The 21,990-nt window shown below is 43.1% G+C and overlaps 1 long non-coding RNA gene across 1 annotated transcript in view; it reads left to right on the top strand.

Annotated features, from left to right (window-relative positions):
* Positions 1-18,528, top strand: part of LOC125451287 (uncharacterized) — a 113,291-nt gene extending 94,763 nt beyond the window's left edge. Inside the window, exon 3 of the long non-coding RNA XR_007247263.2 lies at positions 17,918-18,528. This is a non-coding gene — a long non-coding RNA (uncharacterized LOC125451287). The remainder of the gene's footprint in view (positions 1-17,917) is intronic.
* Positions 18,529-21,990: the final 3,462 nt, after the last annotated feature.

The raw sequence follows: 21,990 nt of genomic DNA, 5'->3' as shown, positions 1-21,990 counted from the left end.
CCGCACCATCTGCTGCAGACACAGTCTAGCTGCTATGCACCTTAGGACAGTGCTTTACATGAGTACTGGGGATATAGGGTAATTGTCAATGATGCACATTGTAGACCCCACCCAGAGCACATTCTGATGCCCTAGTTTCAAGAGAATAAAAGTCAGCTAATCAGAATAACGGAAGATGGGAACACAATTTGTGCTTTGAAATCAAAGAATTTATTTCTAAATTTGGGATGGTTCATATTGGTGTGTTAGTCAGTACTGGTGAGGACTGACATCCAGGAGGACATAAAATTCCAGAAGAGGCAAGTACTTGGCAAATGAAGTTCAACATAGATAAACACGTGATAGTATATTTTGGTAGGAATAATAGACAGGTGACTAGCTTTTTGAAAGGTGCAGAGGAACAAAATAATCTCAGAGTATATATGATCAGGGTCCTTAAGAAAAGCAAACTAAGCACTACAGTTAACAAAATGTGAGGCTGGATGAACACAGCAGGCCAAGCAGCATCTCAGGAGCACAAAAGCTGACGTTTCGGGCCTAGACCCTTCATCAGAGAGGGGGATGGGGGGAGGGAACTGGAATAAATAGGGAGAGAGGGGGAGGCGGACCGAAGATGGAGAGTAAAGAAGATAGGTGGAGAGGGTGTAGGTGGGGAGGTAGGGAGGGGATAGGTCAGTCCAGGGAAGACGGACAGGTCAAGGAGGTGGGATGAGGTTAGTAGGTAGCGGGGGGTGCGGCTTGGGGTGGGAGGAAGGGATGGGTGAGAGGAAGAACCGGTTAGGGAGGCAGAGACAGGTTGGACTGGTTTTGGGATGCAGTGGGTGGGGGGGAAGAGCTGGGCTGGTTGTGTGGTGCAGTGGGGGGAGGGGATGAACTGGGCTGGTTTAGGGATGCAGTAGGGGAAGGGGAGATTTTGAAACTGGTGAAGTCCACATTGATACCATATGGCTGCAGGGTTCCCAGGCGGAATATGAGTTGCTGTTCCTGCAACCTTCAGGTGGCATCATTGTGGCAGTGCAGGAGGCCCATGATGGGCATGTCACAAAGAGAATGGGAGGGGGAGTGGAAATGGTTTGCGACTGGGAGGTGCAGTTGTTTGTTGCGAACTGAGCGGAGGTGTTCTGCAAAGCGGTCCCCAAGCCTCCGCTTGGTTTCCCCAATGTAGAGAAAGCCGCACCGGGTACAGTGGATGCAGTATACCACATTGGCAGATGTGCAGGTGAACCTCTGCTTAATGTGGAATGTCATCTTGGGGCCTGGGATGGGGGTGAGGGAGGAGGTGTGGGGACAAGTGTAGCATTTCCTGCGGTTGCAGGGGAAGGTGCCGGGTGTGGTGGGGTTGGAGGGCAGTGTGGAGCGAACAAGGGAGTCACGGAGAGAGTGGTCTCTCCGGAAAGCAGACAGGGGAGGGGATCATCCCCTCCCCTGTCTGCTTTCCGGAGAGACCACTCTCTCCGTGACTCCCTTGTTCGCTCCACACTGCCCTCCAACCCCACCACACCCGGCACCTTCCCCTGCAACCGCAGGAAATGCTACACTTGTCCCCACACCTCCTCCCTCACCCCCATCCCAGGCCCCAAGATGACATTCCACATTAAGCAGAGGTTCACCTGCACATCTGCCAATGTGGTATACTGCATCCACTGTACCCGGTGCGGCTTCCTCTACATTGGGGAAACCAAGCGGAGGCTTGGGGACCGCTTTGCAGAACACCTCCGCTCAGTTCGCAACAAACAACTGCACCTCCCAGTCGCAAACCATTTCCACTCCCCCTCCCATTCTCTTTGTGACATGTCCATCATGGGCCTCCTGCACTGCCACAATGATGCCACCTGAAGGTTGCAGGAACAGCAACTCATATTCCGCCTGGGAACCCTGCAGCCATATGGTATCAATGTGGACTTCACCAGTTTCAAAATCTCCCCTTCCCCTACTGCATCCCTAAACCAGCCCAGTTCATCCCCTCCCCCCACTGCACCACACAACCAGCCCAGCTCTTCCCCCCCACCCACTGCATCCCAAAACCAGTCCAACCTGTCTCTGCCTCCCTAACCGGTTCTTCCTCTCACCCATCCCTTCCTCCCACCCCAAGCCGCACCCCCCGCTACCTACTAACCTCATCCCACCTCCTTGACCTGTCCGTCTTCCCTGGACTGACCTATCCCCTCCCTACCTCCCCACCTACACCCTCTCCACCTATCTTCTTTACTCTCCATCTTCGGTCCGCCTCCCCCTCTCTCCCTATTTATTCCAGTTCCCTCCCCCCATCCCCCTCTCTGATGAAGGGTCTAGGCCCGAAACGTCAGCTTTTGTGCTCCTGAGATGCTGCTTGGCCTGCTGTGTTCATCCAGCCTCACATTTTGTTATCTTGGAATCTCCAGCATCTGCAGTTCCCATTATCTCTAAGCACTACAGTTTACAGTTCTGCAGAAGGTTCGCTTGACCTGAAACGTTATTCTTCTCCACAGATGCTGCCATACCTGCTGCACCTTTCTAGCAAGTTATACTTTTGTTACTACAGTTTATTCTCAGGATATAGAACTGGAAAGTCCAGAGTTATGCTAAACCAGCGTTAAAAATTGGATAGACCATACTTAGAGTACTGTGTACAATTCTGTTTGCTTCTTTACAAAAAGGAAACAGAAACACTGGAAAGAGTGCACAGAAGATATTAAGTAATTGGACCAGATGTGTGTGGGTATACACATTAGGGACAGGTTAACAGGCTGAATCTCTTCTCTTTGAAGAAAAGAAGGCTAACTGACCTATGAAGGTAATTGAAACTGTGAAAGATTGTGATGTAACCGGTACAGAGAGAATGCATCTTCTTGTGAGGAACAACATAAACTCGAGACTATTAACATAAAAGAGACACCAAGATATCCAATAGGGAATTCAAAAGAAATGTCTTTGCCCAGAAAAGAGTGTGGAACTCAATACCACAAGGAGTGGTTGAATTGAACACTATTGAATACTGGTAGGTGCACTTAATGGGAAACTCAACAAGGATTTGAGGGAGGATGGAATTGATAGTTATGATTTTGATGGAAAAAGATGAAAGGATACCAGAATGGAATATGAGCACTGGCCTGCACATAAGTTGAATGGCCTGTTCCTGTTTATGACCTATGAATACATATGTAAAATGCCATTTTTGCTTTCACAGCACTAGACCACTAATTTCTAGCTGCATTGTTCCCAGGTTTTTGTAATCACTCCTTGGCAATCATTTCTTCTAGTTCCGGTCATGCCCTCTTTGATAGGGTTGCTGACCTTCTTCTATCTACTGGAGACAGGATTCTCCCCTTTATCTTGCTCACTGCAGAAGCACCTATATAAATATACTGTCAGAATGCGATGCAATCATTCAGTGTGATGAAGCAACCATGGCTTCCATGAATAGAAATTACCCATCTCTACTGTATGCTGCACATTCTGATAGCACATTGACCCTGGTGGAAATGTCAGACCAGGCTGGCTTTGTTGTTGCCGTGGATTCCTCAGGCATGCTGAGGAAAGAGGATGGTACTCCTCTCTACCACCTCGACTACCAGGACCTCCAGCCTCTGCCAGAAAAAGCAGAGCATTACAGACCTGTTAGCTTAGCATCGATCATGGGGAAAATGCCAGAGTATAATTTAAAAGATGCAATAACAGAGGATTTGGAAAACACTAATGGGATTGGACAAAACCAGCACAGGCTTGTGAAAGGTAAATCATACTTAAAAAATTTACAGGTGTTTTTGTGGACATAACTAATAAAATAGATAAGGGATGACCAGCAAAAATGGTGTATATGGATTTTTAGAAGGTTACTGACAAGATCCCTCATTAGACGTTCCTGGGCAAAGATAAAGCATATAGAATGGGGCACTATATTGGCATAGAACAGGAGTTGGTTAACAGGAAATCAGTGTAGAAATAAAGATAATGGGAACTGCAGATGCTGGAGAATCCGAGATAACAAAGTGTGGAGCTGGATGAACACAGCAGGCCAAGCAGCATCTCAGGAGCACAAAAGCTGACGTTTCTCGCCTAGACCCTTCATCTGATGAAGGGTCTAGATGCGAAGCGTCAGCTTTTGTGCTCCTGAGATGCTGCTTGGCCTGCTGTGTTCATTCAGCTCCACACTTTGTTATCTAGTGTAGAAATAAATTTGTGTTTTACCAAGTGACAGCAGCATTTTGTTTAGTTTTCGTTTGAGCTGCGCAGGTCACCAAAGCCCATTTGTGCTGTGACTTCCTGAGCCAAAAGTTCATAGTGCCATGCTACCATCAATACTATGAAATGCACAACGATGCTGATTGCTGTGTACCTTATTTTTCACATGCTCAGCCATGCAGGTTAGACAGGATATTGGCAGTCATGATTAGTGATATATTGCAAGAATCAATGCTTGGGCCCCAGCTATGCTTGATATACAAATGATCTGAATGAGGGAAACAAGTGCAACATTTTCAAGTTTGCAGATGACATAAAACAGAGTGGGAATGTGATTTGTGAGGACATGCAAAGAGACTTCAAGATTATTTAGACAGATGATGGCAAATGCATAGCAGATGCATTTGCAGATGCAGCACAATATGGATAAATGTGAGGTTATACATTTTGGTATGACAAACAGAATGGACAAGTATTATTTAAATGGTGTTATATTGGGAACAATGGATGTACAAAAAGATCCAGGTATTCTTATACACCAGCCAATGAAAGTAGACAGACGGGTAGAGCAAGCAATTAGGAAGGCAAATGGTATATTGGCCTTGATGGCAAGAGAAACTGATTTCAGAAGTAGGGATGTCTTTCTGCAGTTATACAGGACCTCAGTGAGACCACTCTTGGAGTATTGCATGTAGTTTTGGTTTCCATACCTAAAAAAGGAGATATTGCAGATGTAGTGCAGTACAGAGTCACTAGACTGATACTAGGAATGGCAGGACTTTCCTATTGGTTTGACTGACTCTGGGTTCACTGGAGTTCAGAAGATTAAAAGAGGATCGGATTGAAACATAAAATTCTAACAGAGCTGAACAAACTAGATGCAGGGGAGGATGTTTTCCCTGGTTGTGGAGTCTATAACAATGGACACAGTGTTAGGATAGAGGGTGGACCATTTAGGACTAAGACAAGGAAATATTTCCCCATTCAATGTGTGGTGAACCTGCGGAGCTTTCTGCTACGGAAGGCTGTGAAGGCCAACGCACTGCATTTATTCAAGGAAGAGATTGATAAATGTTAGATTTTAAATGCATAAAGGAGAAAACAGGAATATGGCTTTGCAAGAGAGGATCAGCCATGACCATGTTGAATGGCGGAGCAGGCTTGAAGGGCTGAATGGCCTACTTTTCCTCCTAGTTTCTACTTATGTTAATTCTCTCACAATCTGCACAAGCCCAGTCTGGCAGATTTATTTTCACTTCAGTCAACTCTGTCAGTACTGGTGCTCCTGACTCATTGGTGCCCATTGGTAATGGACATTGAAATCCCCAGACAGTGTACACTCGGTGACCATAATAGCCTCACCATTAATGTCGTGTCTTCTCAATCTCATTCCTCACCTGAGGCATAGTGACTCTCAGGTTAAACCGTCACTAGTCATCTCTCTCTGATGTGGGACGACCGTGATGGCCCTCTGGGACTTTACCAATGTGAGGTCATTTAGCCCAGATGGCTGGATAGCTGATTAGTGATGCCAACAATGTGGGTTCAATTCCTGCGCTGGCTGATGTTACCATGAAGCTTGCAACTTCTCATCCTCCCAGGCCATTGCCTGAGATGTGGTGACCTTCAGGCTAAATAACAACCAGGAGTCCTCTATCTCATGGAACAGCAGGCCTATGGACTATATCAACTTTATCTTTGCTTTTATTTCCTCCAGTGCTTCTTCTAAATGGTTTCGAACCAAGAGGAGCATTAACTCCTCAATGGAGGGAGGGTGATAAGTTATAAACTCCATAAACATTCCTTGACAGAATTTTCATGAGACTTTGTTGGGCTTAAAGTCAACACTAAAAACCTTCCTATAGAAGGGCCACAGGAGTGAATACTACAGGCCAATTGTACATTTGTCCCACTAAAGAACAAAATTTGGAAGGAGACTGAATCAAAGAACCGGTGTTACAGAATTAGTATTTCACATAGAGTTAATCTTTCACAAGCCATTGATGCTTCATTGTTTTTTTTTGGTATCTATTCTTCACTTTATTATGAATTTTAAAATGAAGATTTCATGAATTATAAGTTTTTTTTTCTTAAATTCACCAGATTAAACTCCAGTTTTGGCCATAAGTTTTGAGCTGGCTCCCTCACTTATAATGATGTCATATACACAGCAGAAGTTTACTGGAAGCATGATACAATGATCATAATATCATTGGCACAAATACAAGATGCACAGCATTAATAAATCTCCGGCAGCGCTGACTCACTGCTCTTCCAGCACAATGAAATATGGTGCTCTGCAAAACCCAGTTCGTGCATATTGCACTGCACTTCGCTATGAAGTTGGACCACAACAATACTAACATTATCCAATAACCAGGAAACATAAGTCTCAAGAGCTCCTACTCATGGCTGACCATGTACTGTATTTCACATTTGTTCAACTTAGTGTTCCAAGTAAGGGCCAAGTCCACAGTTGTCAGCGTTAAATCGATTATTTTTTCCTTTTCATTATTTCTTCAATTGAACAAACAGGCAAATAGCATTCCTTGAAAATACATATTATTTTGCTATTATCTACTTTTTTGAGTAAGAAATTTCTGTTAGAAGCATTTCCAAAACTGACAAAACTGCTGAGAAAATGATGGTGGCTGGAAACCTGATACATTTATCAAATCAAAATAGAGATAAATGGAGATAACCAGGTGTAGAGCAGGAAGAACACAGCAGGCCAAGCAGGATCAGAGGAGCAGGAAAGCTAACGTTTCAGGTCTGGATCCTTCTTCAGAAAAAATGGAGATGCTTTTGACTTTTGAGAACCTTCTTTGGTTAACTATAAGCAATGGCAAAGAGGACCAGCAATAGGTAGGCATCTGCAGGGCAGTAAACAAGTCACAGAATTCAAACTCAGACCTGCACTGACAACCACTAGCAGGATAAGTTACTTAGTGGGTTGAGGGGACCCTCAACCCCGCTAAGTAACTTATCCTGCCAGTGGTTGCCAGTGCAGGGGTTGGGTGCTGGTGCAGTGCCATTTCTGATCACAGACTGGTTTCTTGGATGTTGATGGCGCACACTTTTTTGCCCCCCTGGTGTCCACAGAACAATTGGACCCATCTTTTTCAGACCTCTTTAGTTCCATCACCCAACAAATTAGACAGAGGTTATTTGGTTCAGGTCCTGATCAGTTCTAACCTAAAATAGTAAAGTAGTATTCCATTCAAATCATGGGCCACCACTTCAAGATTAACAGGAGTTCTAATGCCTGAAACAGACTGAAAACTGAATGTCCTGTGATATGCCTGAATTATCACTATTAATGCAGCCATTATCACATTGACTTAGCCATTAACATTCGGTGAAGGCAGTAACCAAAATGTGTACAGATATGACATTTTATTTTAAAAATTTTAATCATTTGAATTCAATTTCCATACAATTTTAATGTTTCTGTATAATTGAATACTCCCTGAAGTGTAAGTAAGGAAATACCTTTTTATTGCTATTTTGCTGTATCTTTCGCAGTTTTGTCAGGCATTAATTCACAGTATAGAATTGATGTTAAAATAAATACAAGAGTTTGAAAGGAAGCAATAGCGGATATGTTCAAAGCTTTACGAGTTACTTTTATTTCTAATGGAAAATCTCAGCAGGTCTCAGCGTCTATGAAATGAAATCAGAGTTAGCCTTTTGGGTCCAATGAACCTTCAGTAGAATTGGACTTGGAACATTAATTCTGATCTCTCTGCACAGATGCTGCCAGACCTGCTGAGGTTTTCCAGTCATTTCTTTTTATGTTTTGGATTTCCACCTTCTGCAGTTCTTTCAGTTCCTTTTACTTTTTCTACTATCTTTTGAGATGCTATTGTTAGTGCTTTAGAACTCAAAGCAGCTCTCCATGGAAGAAAGGGCCCAGGCAGCTGGCATTCAGAGGACTGTAGGAAATTAGGCACCCTCTCAAACTCAGGCAGAAGATCTTCCTCTGGTTTTAAAAATCAGGAATTTATAGAAATGCAGAGGGCAGAGCAACAGCATCAGACAGGTATGTAAGTGGCAATGACCCTCATTGCTGAGAAACTGTATCAGTGCATCAATATATGGTTGGCAGCTGCCATAGAAATCCAGGTCCAGCATCCTCAGGAACTATTGGAGATACAAATACGTCAGTTCTCCATCACTCCAGTCAATGGTCCTCTGGCCCAAAGTCATGGATGACAGGGCGATAAGAAACCTTGACCCAATTCTGGGTTCGCGCACCTCCCAGAGAAAGTAGGTGGTGTCAGGAAGCATGCAACCAAAGGTAGAACTACACACAGGCCCACTTGGGGTATTGCAGAGGTGGCCATGACCTCCATCTCTACCTGTCTGTACCTCTCTGATGCTTGGAAGTCCAAGTCAAGAAAGTTCAACATGCTTCTGGCAAGAGGATCCTCGGCATCTCCAGCCCATTCTAGAGCAAAGCACCTCTGTCTGTAAGTTGGGTGTATGTTCCTGTGCATAGAATGTTCCCCTGCAGACTTCCAATGGCAGTTGCTGGTACGACTCTACAATTCTAGTCTTTGCTTCCAGAGTGCTCCACCAGTGCATTGTAGAAGTGCCAGCACCATCCTGTTGATTTGGTTAGCTCCAGATGCCAATGTCGTTGGAGGAGGGGAGTGTTCACCTAATGCCCAAGTATTGTTCCCTGAGATGTTGAAGCCTAGTATCCAACATGGAGATTGTTCAAAGTAAAAGGCAAGCTGAATCCCCCAGATACATGTCTAGTTGCCTTCTCAAGTTATCCCAATATCTAACTTACTTGGTGAGTTAATAAGATGGGAGTCTGAATATCAATGAGATGAATTAAGGACCATCAGTGATTGTCAATCAGCATCTCACCACTGTCTAGTGAGGATCTCCCCAAACTGCTTGTGAAACGCGTAAAAGATGACCTTGCTGTCACGATGGACCTGGTTGAAAATGTTGCCCAATTGTGTCATGCATCTGACCACTGCCCATGTCAATCAGGCCTCTACATGATTCTGTCCATTGTAACAGAGGCTATGGTCTCTTACAGATGGCAAGTTTTACTCCTTTGAGATCCTGAGCTGTTCTCCCACCAAGTCTATATGATAACATAATAATAGTTGGTGTTTATGACATTCTTCAGCATTAACCCTTTCAGACCCTTTACAACTTTATACACAAACGCATTTTCTACCATTTCTGTGATGGAATTGGCATTGCTGGAATGACAACTGGGTAGGGGAATGAAACTGTATGAGTCAATTAGCGACTGGCCTGACTTGTAAACATTTTTTAACTGTTTCCTTTTGTAAAAGTTGATTTCTCTGGGGTCAAATGTGCGTTTTTAGGTTTTTCAAGCAATGAAACCAGAAAAGAATTCTTTATTAAGCCCAAGCATCTATTTGAAGGGGATTCTAGCAGGGTTTTTTGTGGCTGTCAGAGGTAGGACAAGTGAAGCCTTTGCCCTTTACAGATAAAAAGAATGCACAATTTCTTGAAATCTGAAATATAATATCCACAAAAGACATTTGAAAAAAAAAGCCAACTTTCAGGCATCTTTCTAGATCTACTAAAGCAAAGAGAATAGGGAGGACAGATAGAGTGAAGAGCTCAAAAATGCTAATTGTTTTCACAAAAACAGCAGAGAACATCTTATTAATCCGAATTGGGGTTTTGCTTTGTGAAATTCGCAGATTTAATCTCTTGTTGGACTCCTTTCTGCTTTTTGATTTGAACATGGTTTAAAGGGGCTTCTCCAGCATGGCTTGAAATGTCAGATTTAAAATATCAACTTAAAAACCTCAATTAAGTGCACTGACTACATTTTCAGTTTATAATGGCTATTTCTACATTTGTGTGTTTGAGCCATGGTCATTTGGAATACTCATTCTGCTTATCAGATATGATGATTTTAGAAAAGTTGGAGGAAAATATACATTGAGATTATTGGCCTCAATATTACCAAATTCATTACTCAAACAATTAGCAAAGAGAATTAAGGCTGAAGTTTTTTTTGCAATATTCAATGCTTTTTAAATAAGTTATGCTATATGTCCCATCTGTGCGCAGTCTTTCATTATTCACCAATCTGTGAACTTTCAAAGGCACTGTACTCTGCTTGTACACAGCATGATATAAATGAATTATTTAATCCTTACAGTTGAGCAAGCATTCAGTAAATCCCTTGAGTGGTGTTGAATGCAGTGCATAGTCTTCATTTCTTCATCACATTGCTATTTGTGTCCCTGGAATTTTCATCTTATATTAACATAGCCTTGAAAATACATATTCAAGCTTTTTAAACAACATACAAACTCAACAGATAAAAGCTGAATGCTTTTATAGAACAATATATAACAATACAATTATATAATGATATAAAAAGCCAAGACTGTACCTAGTAAACATTTTAATTTGCAAATATATGGTTTATTTTTGTCTCTCCATGAAACTCCAAAACCTTCGGTATAGATTGTCCAATAGCCTTGGGGTGTTCACTGGTCAAGATAAGAGCTGGTTACACATGTGTTTTCTAGCTAAATCAAGTTACATATAAGCACAAAGATCACACAGATAACTTGTGGCTTAGAATAAAGAAACCAAATTTTCAGCTTTCCTCGGCCACTCTTTCAATATTCTACAATATTAGAGTGTGATTTTTTTGTTTTAATGAACCCACTGAATACAATAGGATGAGCTGTCAGCTCTCCTGAGGTGTCTTTTATTCACAACTGTAGTGTCTATTAAGTTTATTACCTTTTAAGATGACAACAGCCATGTGAGATAAAGGCTAAAGCACTAAGTCCTGAAGTAGCATCATTGTGATGCAATGACTTTGAGCATTTAGGAATTCACTTTATTTATATGAGTGGTATTTTAAACTAACTGTTAATATTTTAATAAGGCTTTTGTTCTTTTGACATTATTGCAGGAATTATTTCTCTGAGTGAACTCATGTCTTTGCTACATTTTATTGTGAAGTGATTCTTGGCACTGTTCCAACAAATAACAATAGAAGGGCACAGCATCCTGCTTCATGCTTCACTAGGTTCATTTTCAGATTTACTCAACTCATTCCTTTCTTCACCATTCACGAAATAGGTCTCTTGGTAAAAACGGGACATTACAGTGGCATCATGTAACACTCTCATAGTTGCAAGTTAAGGCTTGTAAAAAAAAATCATACTGTTAGGTTTAATCTAGAGTAATGTCATGGCATTCAGTGTTGTATTTCACATCAAGGCTTTGCACTATTCATAGGTAATAAATCTGTATGGATTTTTGTAGTGATAATATTACAGCATCTTATTATTTGCAGTTTGTAGTCCAAATATCATCTTCAGAGCTGGTACCATACCACAAGATGTGATGCTAGCTCTTTGCCAGCTTACTTGTTTTTCACAGTTGGTTATATTTATCCCAAATGTTAGTATTCCTCAGTTTGGATCCTCCTTGCAATAGGTAATAACTCATGCCTGACCCTTGTTGAGACAGAGATTTATAGAAGTGCAAAAGCAAAATACTGGAAGCACAGTGCTCACAAGGTTCATCGACCTGAAGCACTTACTCATTTTCACTTTACTGCTGCTGCATGACCTAATCAGCATTCCCAGCATTTTCTGTGTTTATTTCAGATTTCCAGCACGTGCAGCTTTTCATTTTATACAGTTTTAAAGAAACCATCTGGTCCCAGTATCTCACCCATGTTGTCATTTATTGTGTCTGAGCAGTCTGATTAGGTGTTAGCAGATCATTCCTGTGGAAGGCATCATGGATGGGAATATTTCAGACCTTTCCCAATGTTGACACATACACTTAACTATTGGGGTGACTATAGAGGGAACCTAGTTGATATTTCTTTGCATTGGGGCACTGAGGCCGATTGTACCATGTCTATCAAAGTGATGTAATTTACTACTTTTATTCTTAACATCTAACGTATCACTATTCACGACAGAGCTGATAGTACTTTAAATTACATGAATGATTTGAGTTTTTAAAAATTTCTTGTGGTAATTAAACAGTAATTGCACTTCAAAAGAAATTTCTTTGAGGCAGTGCATTTTTTTCTGAGATGCGATAAAGACATGAGACTTCTTCCTCTTATTAATAATGTGAACTGAGTCATTAAAACAGAGCCAGCTCAATAAATCAGCCTCACTCTTGATCCATTGCTAGCACCTTTATGGCCTGACACACTATCCATCTCATAATCTAGATCCTTTAGGAGGCATTTCATTGAATACAACTCCTTGAGGAATCAACAAGATGGCTGGTCAGCTGAAAGAGGAAGGCATAGAGTCTGTAATGATTAAAGGGAAACTAACTCCAAGTGAATTGTTAATCTGTTCCTCACATCACCCAGTAGTTACAGTGCAAACTTAGTCACACAGTGTAAGACTGGTCTGTCTGCAGGTGCTGTGGTTACCTAGCCATTATCAGCCTCCTTATCACAGAAATACAACTTTTATAAGCTGCTGTACAATAATAAGATGGCAAGCTTTCATCCTTGTTTGAAGGAATAAATTTTGATTTTTGGAAGCAGGTATTTATAAAGAAAAGACACAAAGTTCTGATTGCTGATCATCCACAACACAAAAACAAATTGCAAACAAATGCAGCAGATTAATCAAGGGGCAGAATTCCTCCAGCCCCTGAATGGCACAGGCAATGGTGAGAATGTTGGGAAAATCATGTGTGATGTGCAGTGAGGTGCTTCTCCATATCAAAAGCAAACTGCACCATTTTCTAACCAATCATTGACAGTCTCACTAGTGAGTGCTGAAGAGCCTACTGGCATTCATAGCAGCTCATTGATATGCTGTTTCCCATTTGCCCATCTGCCAGGTAGAAACTAGACAGTGACAATTCCTGACACGACAGTCACAGTGGGACTGTCACATTTCCTGCTTGCCACATGCTCATCCAGCCTGCCATCTTGCACACCAGGTTTTATCATCTCAGAGAATGGTCCAGAGGTAATGACTGCATGCACCCCACATAGTGGCATCTGACATATACCAGCCTCACTGCATCATCATCATCGTCACCATGGCACCTCTGATTGACTTCCAACTTCAGTGCTGCACTTTGGAGACTCCCAGAACTATTCATGGCAATGTTCACCCTGCCTTGCTACTTAATACTTTGCCTCCTTAGCTAGATCTTAAAGGCTCATAGTACTTCTGTCTTGACCGGTCTTTTAGCGCAGGCACAAAGCTGGGCAGTTTGTCATGGCTGTCAGCAGCCATTAGTCAAGGGGATGGACATGTCGCTGCACAATCCAATGTTACATCACTGTCACCCCTTCACCATGTGCCAGGTACATTTGTGCCAAACACATTGCATGTGTATCAAGCAAGTGGCCATATCTCAAAGTACTCTATCAAATCAAGGGCAATACCCCTCAGTCAATGGTCCAAAATCATAATTCATCTCAAAGAGTGTGAGAGAGAAAAGCTCCATAATTATAGACTGGTCAGCCGTGGTGGACAATTTACTCAAATCAATATTGAGAGATAAGAATAATTGTTACTTGGAGAAGCATGAATAAGACTGCATGGTTTTGTTAAGGGAAAGGCATATCCAGCATTCAATGTCCAATCATAGGTGTGCAGACACAGACTGCAGCATTAACTTTTGGTTCTGAAATCATAGCTAAGAACGAATTCAAGATCTGTACGGAGAAAAAGAAAACTAGAGGTGACACGGGTCTTGCTCTACCAATTTATTTGAATGTTGTAAGAAAAGTACAGCACAGTACAGGCCCTTTGGCCCACGATGTTACTCTAAGATCAAACCAATCTGCATATCCTTCATTTTACTATCATCCATGCGCCTATCCAAGAGCTGTTTAAATGTCCCTATGTTTGAGAGAAATGCTTTAAATATTTTGAGGGAATAACAAACAGGATTGGTGAGGCTAGTGGTAGAGATAATGGGAACTGCAGATGCTGGAGAATCCAAGATAACAAAGTGTGGAGCTGGATGAACACAGCAGGCCAAGCTAATGGTTGTTGTCTACTTATGTTTTAGTAAGGCAAAAAATGATAAGAAAATTAAAGACAGTGAGATACAGGGGAACATGCTGCTTTGGATCCAAAACTGGCTGAGTTAAAGGAATCATTTTCTTTAAATTATTCATTCATGGGATAGTCATTGGATGCTTTTATAAATGAAAAATAGTTTCCATTGGCACTCCAAGGAGTCCCTGATTATTTGTGATATGTATTAATAATTTGGACTTAAATTTAAAAAGTATGATTGTGAAATTTGTAGATGATAGAAAAATTCTCTTGATAGTTGATAGTGAAGAGCACAGTGTTGGCTGCAGGAAGATACCAATGGTTTGATTAAGTTGAGGATAAAGTGGTAAACAGTATTTAATTCAAGGGAAGAGCAAGGTTATGCAATTGGAGAGAGAACACAAAGTAGGGGAATACACAAAAAATGACAGGAGGAGTAGAGGAAGTAAGAATCGTTAAAATGCATGTCTACAGGTCCCTGAAGGTGACAGGACAGACATATAAGTTGTAAAGAAATCAATGGGACATTTTCCCTCATTGATTGAGGTATTGAAAATAAGGTCAGGGTGTAATTATGGGCTTTTTTTAAGACACTGGTTACACTACAGCTAGAGATCTGTTTACACTTCAGGTCAGGATATTACAAGAAGGAGTTAATTGCTCTGGAGAGAGAAAATTTACAAAAATTTTGCCAGGACTTGGCAGTTGCAAATTTGAAGGAAGATTGGATAGACTGAGTTGATTTGCTGAGAATAGAGGAGGTTCAAGGGGTGACATAACCAAAGTGTACAAAATAATGAAGGGCATGGTTAAAGCGGATAGGGAGAACCTTGTTTCCCCAGTGCAGTGGTCAATGCCCAGGGTCACAGATTTAAGGTGACTGGTGGAAGGAGTAAAGGAGGAAATGAGGAAAATTATTTTCATTCGGAGGTTTGTGGATGATTAAAAGGGACTCAGATTTGCAAGGTGCAGACCCAAGTGCTAGTAAGTGGGGTTAGGATAAATGGTTAGTTTATCCAGCAAGTGCAGACACAATGGCCTGAATGGTGTCTTTCTGTGCTGTAACATGAGTATAGTGCTCACACCATAGCCAAACCCACAGGCAACAAATTAGATCATAATTACAGATAACAAGGTGTAGAGCTGGATGAACACAGCAGGCCAAGCAGCATCAGAAGAGCAGGAAGGGTGATGTTTTGGGCCTAGGCCCTTCTTCAGAAATGGGGGAGGGGTAAGGTGTTCTGAAATAAATAGGCAGAGAGTGGGAGGTGGAAAGAAGATGGATAGAGGAGAAGAAAGGTAGAGAGGAGACAGACAGGTCAAAGAGGTGGGGTTGGAGCCAGTAAAGGTGAGCCCCATCCCAGGCCCCAAGAAGACTTTCCACATCAAACAAATGTTCACCTGCACATCCGCCAATGTGGTATACTGCATCCTCTGTACCTGGTGTGGCTTCCTCTACATTGGGGAAACCAAGTGGAGGCTTGGGGACCACTTTGCAGAACACCTGTGCTCAGTTCACACTAAACAACTGCCAGTTGCGAACCACTTCAACTCCCCCTTCCATTCCTCAGATGACATTTCCATCCCGGGCCTCCTGCAATGCCACAACGATGCCACCCGAAGGTTGCAGGAAGAGCAACTCGTATTCAGCTTGGGAACCCTGCAGCCCAATGGCATCAATGTGGACTTCATAAGCTTCAAAATCTCCCCTCCATCTACCTCATCCCAAAACCAGCCTAGTTTGTCCCCGTCTCCTTAATCTGTCCTTCCTCCCACCTCAAGCCCCACCCCCATCTCCCTACATACCAACCTCATCACGCCCGCTTAACCTGTCCATCCTCCCGAAACTGATCTATCTGTTCCCTAACTCCCCACCTACACTCACGTTTACTGGCTCCATCCCCGCCTCTTTGACCTGTCTGTCTCTTCTTCACCTGTCTTTTCCTCCATCCAAGATAACAAAGTGTGGGGCTGGATGAACACAGCAGGCCAAGCAGCATTTTAGGAGCATAAAAGCTGACGTTTCGGGCCTAGGCACTTCTTAGAAAAGGGGGATGGGGAGAGGTTTCTGAAATAAATAGGGAGAGAGGGGGAGGCAGACTGAAGATGGATAGAGGAGAAGATAGGTGGAGAGGAGAGTATAGGAGGGGAGGTAGGGAGGGGATAGGTCAGTGCAGGGAGGACGGACAGGTTAAGGGGGCAGGATGAGGTTAGTAGGTAGGAAATGGAGGTGTGGCTTGAGGTGGGAGGAGGGGATAGGTGAGAGGAAGAACAGGTTAGGCAGGTGGAGATGAGCTGAGCTGGTTTTGGGATGCAGTGGGGGAAGGGGAGATTTTGAAACTGGTGAAGTCCACATTGATACCATTAGACTGCAGGGTTCCCAAGTGGAATATGAGTTGCTGTTCCCCGCAACCTACGGGCGGCATCATTATGGCACTGCAGGAGGACCATGATGGACATGTTGTCTAAGGAATGGGAGGGAGAGTTGAAATGGTTCGCTACTGGGAGGTGCAGTAGTTTATTGGGAACTAAGCGTAGGTGTTTTGCAAAGTGGTCCCCAAGCCTCCGCTTGGTTTCCCCAATGTACAGGAAGCCACACCAGGTACAGAGGATGCAGTATACCACATTGGCAGATGTGCAGGTGAACATCTGCTTGATGTGGAAAGTCATCTTGGGGCCTGGGATGGGGATGAGGGAGGAGGTTTGGGGGCAGATGTAGCGCTTCCTGCGGTTGCAGGGGTAAGTGCCAGTGTGGTGGGGTTGGAGGGGTGTGTGGAGCAGACAAGGGAGTCGCGGAGAGAGTGGACTCTCCGGATAGCAGACAAGGGTGGGGTTGGAAAAATGTCTTGGGTGGTGGGGTCAGATTGTAGATGGCAGAAGTGTCGGAGGATGATGCGTTGTATCCAGTGGTTGGTGGGGTGGTATGTGAGGACTAGGTCCACTTCCCCCCTCTCCCTCTTTATTTCAGAACCCCATACCCCTCCCCCACTTCTGAGGAGGGGTCAGGGCCCGAAACATCACCCTTCCTGCTCCTCTGATGCTGCTTGGCCTGCTGTATTCATCCAGCTCTACACCTTGTTATCTCAGATTCTCCAGCATCTGCAGTTCCTACTATCTCTAGATCATAATTAGTTTGTTTTTGAATCTTTAGAATGAGGACTGATTGTTGGCTTGGAATCTCTGGGAAATTCTTGCTGAGGGCAGACAGGTTTTCTGTTTAATGTCTCATCCAGAAAGTGGTGCTTCAGGAACTATTTTATTCTTTCAGCACCACACTCCTTTAATAGCTTGGATTATATAATTGGATTGAAGGTTTAACTGTCAATTTAACTCTGAGGCAAATGTGCCACCACTGCCAATTTGGCAGGATACACACTAATTATTCTTTAAATGATGGTGACCTTTATAACATTCAAGTGACAATATAATTAGTTTTTTGAGAAAAGGCTTAATAGTCCAACATTCTCTTGCATGTTCTCTTTTGACCTTTATACAGGAACTTCAGATCCAGTTAATTAGGAAGTTCTGAGGTTACGTACAATTCTCTTGGGTTGCCATATTATTTTGTCTGTGTTAATAATTTTTAGGTATTATAACCTTTGAAAACTGGGGCTTCTCGCTATGCCCACTATTCTTTTCATTTCTCTTCTCCTTTTCTTCCATTTAATGATTTTTTTTCTTCTTCTTCTCCATTTTTTTTCCCTTCAACTCCTGGCTTCTGGCAGTGTCTGGCGACTGATGATCCCCGGCTTCTGAATGTGATTCCCACTTTCTGGCAGGCGATGCTCTCCTGCCTCCTGGAGTGGCATGCCATCCTCCTCCTGCAGGGGCCTCCCAGTGAAGCATGATGACCTCCCAGCCTGGTGCAGTGGTCTCCTCCCATGGAAACCTCCCAGTGTGGTGACATACCGGCCTGGCACAGTGGTGTCCCAGTTGGGCGTGCCAACCTTCTGGCCTCCTGCAGCAGACTCCTACTGTAGGTGCCTCCCGTGTGGCAAAATTCCAGCTTGGCCTCCTGGTATGGTACGGTGACCTCAAATCTCCTGGCATGGCATAATGAGCTCACGGCCTCCCGGCATGGCACATTGCCGGCACAGTATGGAGCCAGGGCCCAGTGTGAACAGGAAGCTAAGTGCCAGCATGGTCTGCTGAATTGAATTATTTTCTGTAACGCTGTACATTTTATTTCTGTATTGTCTAAAATCTTGTAACAGAAGAAGCTATGCCTAGTTACTTTTGCATCTAAGTTGGTACCATAATTGGTGATGTATAAACTTTTCATTATACTCATTGTGTATATGTGACAACAAAGGCTATTCTATTGTATTCTATTCTAGCTTGAAATGTGGGAAATAAAGAGAAAATGAGTGAAGCTGTTGAGTTGTTTTATCACTTCATCTGAATCTTCCAAGGAAAAGAGGAGAATGGCAGAATGCTGTAGGTTTTATTTTGAGATTTTAGATGAAGGCTTATATGGATTTTTAAGCTGACAGCAGATCAAAACAAAACGTATAATGATAAATCAAAAGTGAGCAAATATATATTGTAGGTCAGAATTAAAAAGCTTTAGTTGCAGACACATCGTATCCAAATTTTAAAACATTTTATTTTTGGCAATGCTACATTGAACTCCTTTTGCTGACCAAAGTGCACATATAGTCAAAATTAGTTACCCCTTTACCAGTTTTATTGGTTATGATTATTTGAAGAGCAAAGTCCACAATTATATTTACAGTGCCTTTGTTAAAACCTTCAGTTATTTTTAGAGTAATGTTCTGCCTAACAATAGAGCTATTGTGAAGGGACCTACAAACTACTGTCACAAGCAATTTTCTGGCCTTTATTGCTTCTAATTCCTTCCCATTGTGATTTTACTTCCTGATCCTCTGAACCCGGATCCTTTCTCACTACTGTCCTTATGTCATCTTTTATTATCAAAGCAACCCCTCACCTTTTCCATTTTGTCTGTCTTTTTATAATATTGAATACCCATGAATATTTATTTCCCCAATCTTGTGTTCCCTATAACCAAATCTCTATAATCAAAATTCGAACTAAAGCAGTAATTATCTTCACCTCTGTTAGTCTGACTATATACAGCATACCCAAAAACAAATGAGGGGTTTTAATAAAATCTAGTAAATAGGTTAGGTATGGCCCAAGTGAAAAGCGATTAGATTTTAGTGAAGATATAAATCTGGACTCTAGAATTGTTTTAAATATCTGTAATCATTGGAAGGTCAGGTGAATTGACTTTTTTTCAAATGTTGTGGGCTGTTTTATTTAGAATATTTTTGATTGATTAAAAATGTTGGGGATTCAATTGCTATGTTGGAATTAGTCACAAATATCAAAATGCAAGCAAAATTTTCAGAGCAGATTGTTAGATGTGTTTTGACTGAATCCTTCTCAGTCAGATGAGGATTCTTAATAAGCAGATTTATTTATTTTTCACCTTTTTAGTTACAGAGTTTTAACTAGACAAAAATGTTAAGAAAAGACTCCATAATTGTAATATTGTTAAGTTAGCACATCTTGCCTGAGTATCTGCAGTCAATAAATGTAGAGCTGGAAAAGCTCAGCAGGTCAGATGGAATCTGAGGAGCAAGAAAGACAACGTTTTGGGCCAAAACCCTTCATCAGGGCTGAGGAAGGGGAGGGGAGCCCAGAAATAAATAGAGGGAGAGGGTTAGAACTGGCGGGAGGGTAAGTGGGAGATATTCCCATCCCACCTGCCTTCCACCCTGCCCCACCCCTTCTTTCTATTTATTTCTGGGCTTCCATCCCTCTCCCCAGTCCTGACAAAGGGTTTTGGCCCAAAACATTGATTTCCCTCATCCTCGGATTCTGTGTGACCTGCTGTGTTTTTCCAGCTTCACATTTATTGACTCTAGCTTCTAGCATCTGCAGTTTTTAACCGTCTCCAATGTGCAATTTTGAGTGTCCCCTTGGCTACTCTGTGCCACCAGTTCATCTGTAAGACCATAAGACCATATGAAATAGGAACAAGAGTGGGTCATTTGGCCCTTCAAGCCTGTTTGGCCATTCAATAAGATCAGGCTGATTCAATGATATTCCTCACATTCACTTATCTACATTTTCCCCTTAACCCTTCATTCCCCTGCTAATCAACAATTCAACTAACTCAGCATTAAATAGATGCAAGAATACCTCTATGTATTTTTATTGCAAGTCTTTCATACATTCAAATAAGTTGTTATTACAGTTGTTATTCCCACGGACCTTCCTTGCACTATTACTGTTACACTTTCGGTCCTTTCTGTGTTATTCTTTAACCAGGTTGCTACACTACTCGGTTGCTTTAACCGTTACCTTTAGATCTCTGAATATCACCTTTAATAAATCTTCCCGCCCCCACCCTTTGAGTTTAAAGCCCCATCTCTTTCTTCCAACAGTTGACAATCCCTCAGATACTCACTCTTTGAAGATGGTAAGGATGTTTCTTGAGGGGGTGAGAAGGGTTAGCCCTTCCTGGATGCTCCAGGTACCTAGAAGAGAACACCAGATGAGATGTAGCCATCAGTCCATCCAATAATATTGGCACAACCAGAACCATTGACTGGTCCACATGACTACAACATCCCAGGGATCTGTTCGGATAGGTCCTGCATGCTATCCAAGATGCTGGAAATGGTTGTTCAAGAATTCGACTGCAGTTTCCACGGAAAAAGCTTACATATTCTTAACCCTGAGCCAGCGTGGTACACATGAACTGAATGGAATCAGAGATAATGGGAACTGCAGATGCTGGAGAATTCCAAGATAATAAAATGTGAGGCTGGATGAACACAGCAGGCCAAGCAGCATCTCAGGAGCACAAAAGCTGACGTTTCGGGCCTAGACCCTTCATCAGAGAGGGGGATGGGGAGAGGGAACTGGAATAAATAGGGTGGGAGGGGGAGGCGGACCGAAAATGGAGAGAAAAGAAGATAGGTGGAGAGAGTATAGGTGGGGAGGTAGGGAGGGGATAGGTCAGTCCAGGGAAGACGGACAGGTCAAGGAGGTGGGATGAGATTAGTAGGTAGATGGGGGTGCGGCTTGGTGTGGGAGGAAGGGATGGGTGAGAGGAAGAACCGGTTAGGGAGGCAGAGACAGGTTGGACTGGTTTTGGGATGCAGTGGGTGGAGGGGAAGAGCTGGGCTGGTTGTGTGGTGCAGTGGGTGGAGGGGACGAACTGGGCTGGTTTAGGGATGCAGTTGGGGAAGGGGAGATTTTGAAACTGGTGAAGTCCACATTGATACCATTAGGCTGCAGGGTTCCCAGGCGGAATATGAGTTGCTGTTCCTGCAACCTTCGGGTGGCATCATTGTGGCACTGCAGGAGGTCCATGATGGACATGTCATCTAAAGAATGGGAGGGGGAGTGGAAATGGTTTGCGACTGGGAGGTGCAGTTGTTTGTTGCGAACTGAGCGGAGGTGTTCTGCAAAGCGGTCTCCAAGCCTCCGCTTGGTTTCCCCAATGTAGAGAAAGCCACACCGGGTACAGTGGATGCAGTATACCACATTGGCAGATGTGCAGGTGAACCTCTGCTTAATGTGGAATGTCATCTTGGGGCCTGGGATGGGGGTGAGGGAGGAGGTGTGGGGGCAAGTGTAGCATTTCCTGCTGTTGCAGGGGAAGGTGCCGGGTGTGGTGGGGTTGGAGGGCAGTGTGGAGTGAACAAGGGAGTCACGGAGAGAGTGGTCTCTCCGGAAAGCAGACAGGGGTGGGGATGGAAAAATGTCTTGGGTGGTGGGGTCGGATTGTAAATGGCGGAAGTGTCGGAGTATGATGCGT

Source organism: Stegostoma tigrinum, chromosome 3, assembly GCF_030684315.1.
Source record: "Stegostoma tigrinum isolate sSteTig4 chromosome 3, sSteTig4.hap1, whole genome shotgun sequence".
In the NCBI taxonomy this organism is placed as follows: domain Eukaryota; kingdom Metazoa; phylum Chordata; class Chondrichthyes; order Orectolobiformes; family Stegostomatidae; genus Stegostoma; species Stegostoma tigrinum.
The sequence above is the reverse complement of the archived record's forward strand: the minus strand, read 5'-3'. Positions and strand labels throughout refer to the sequence as shown.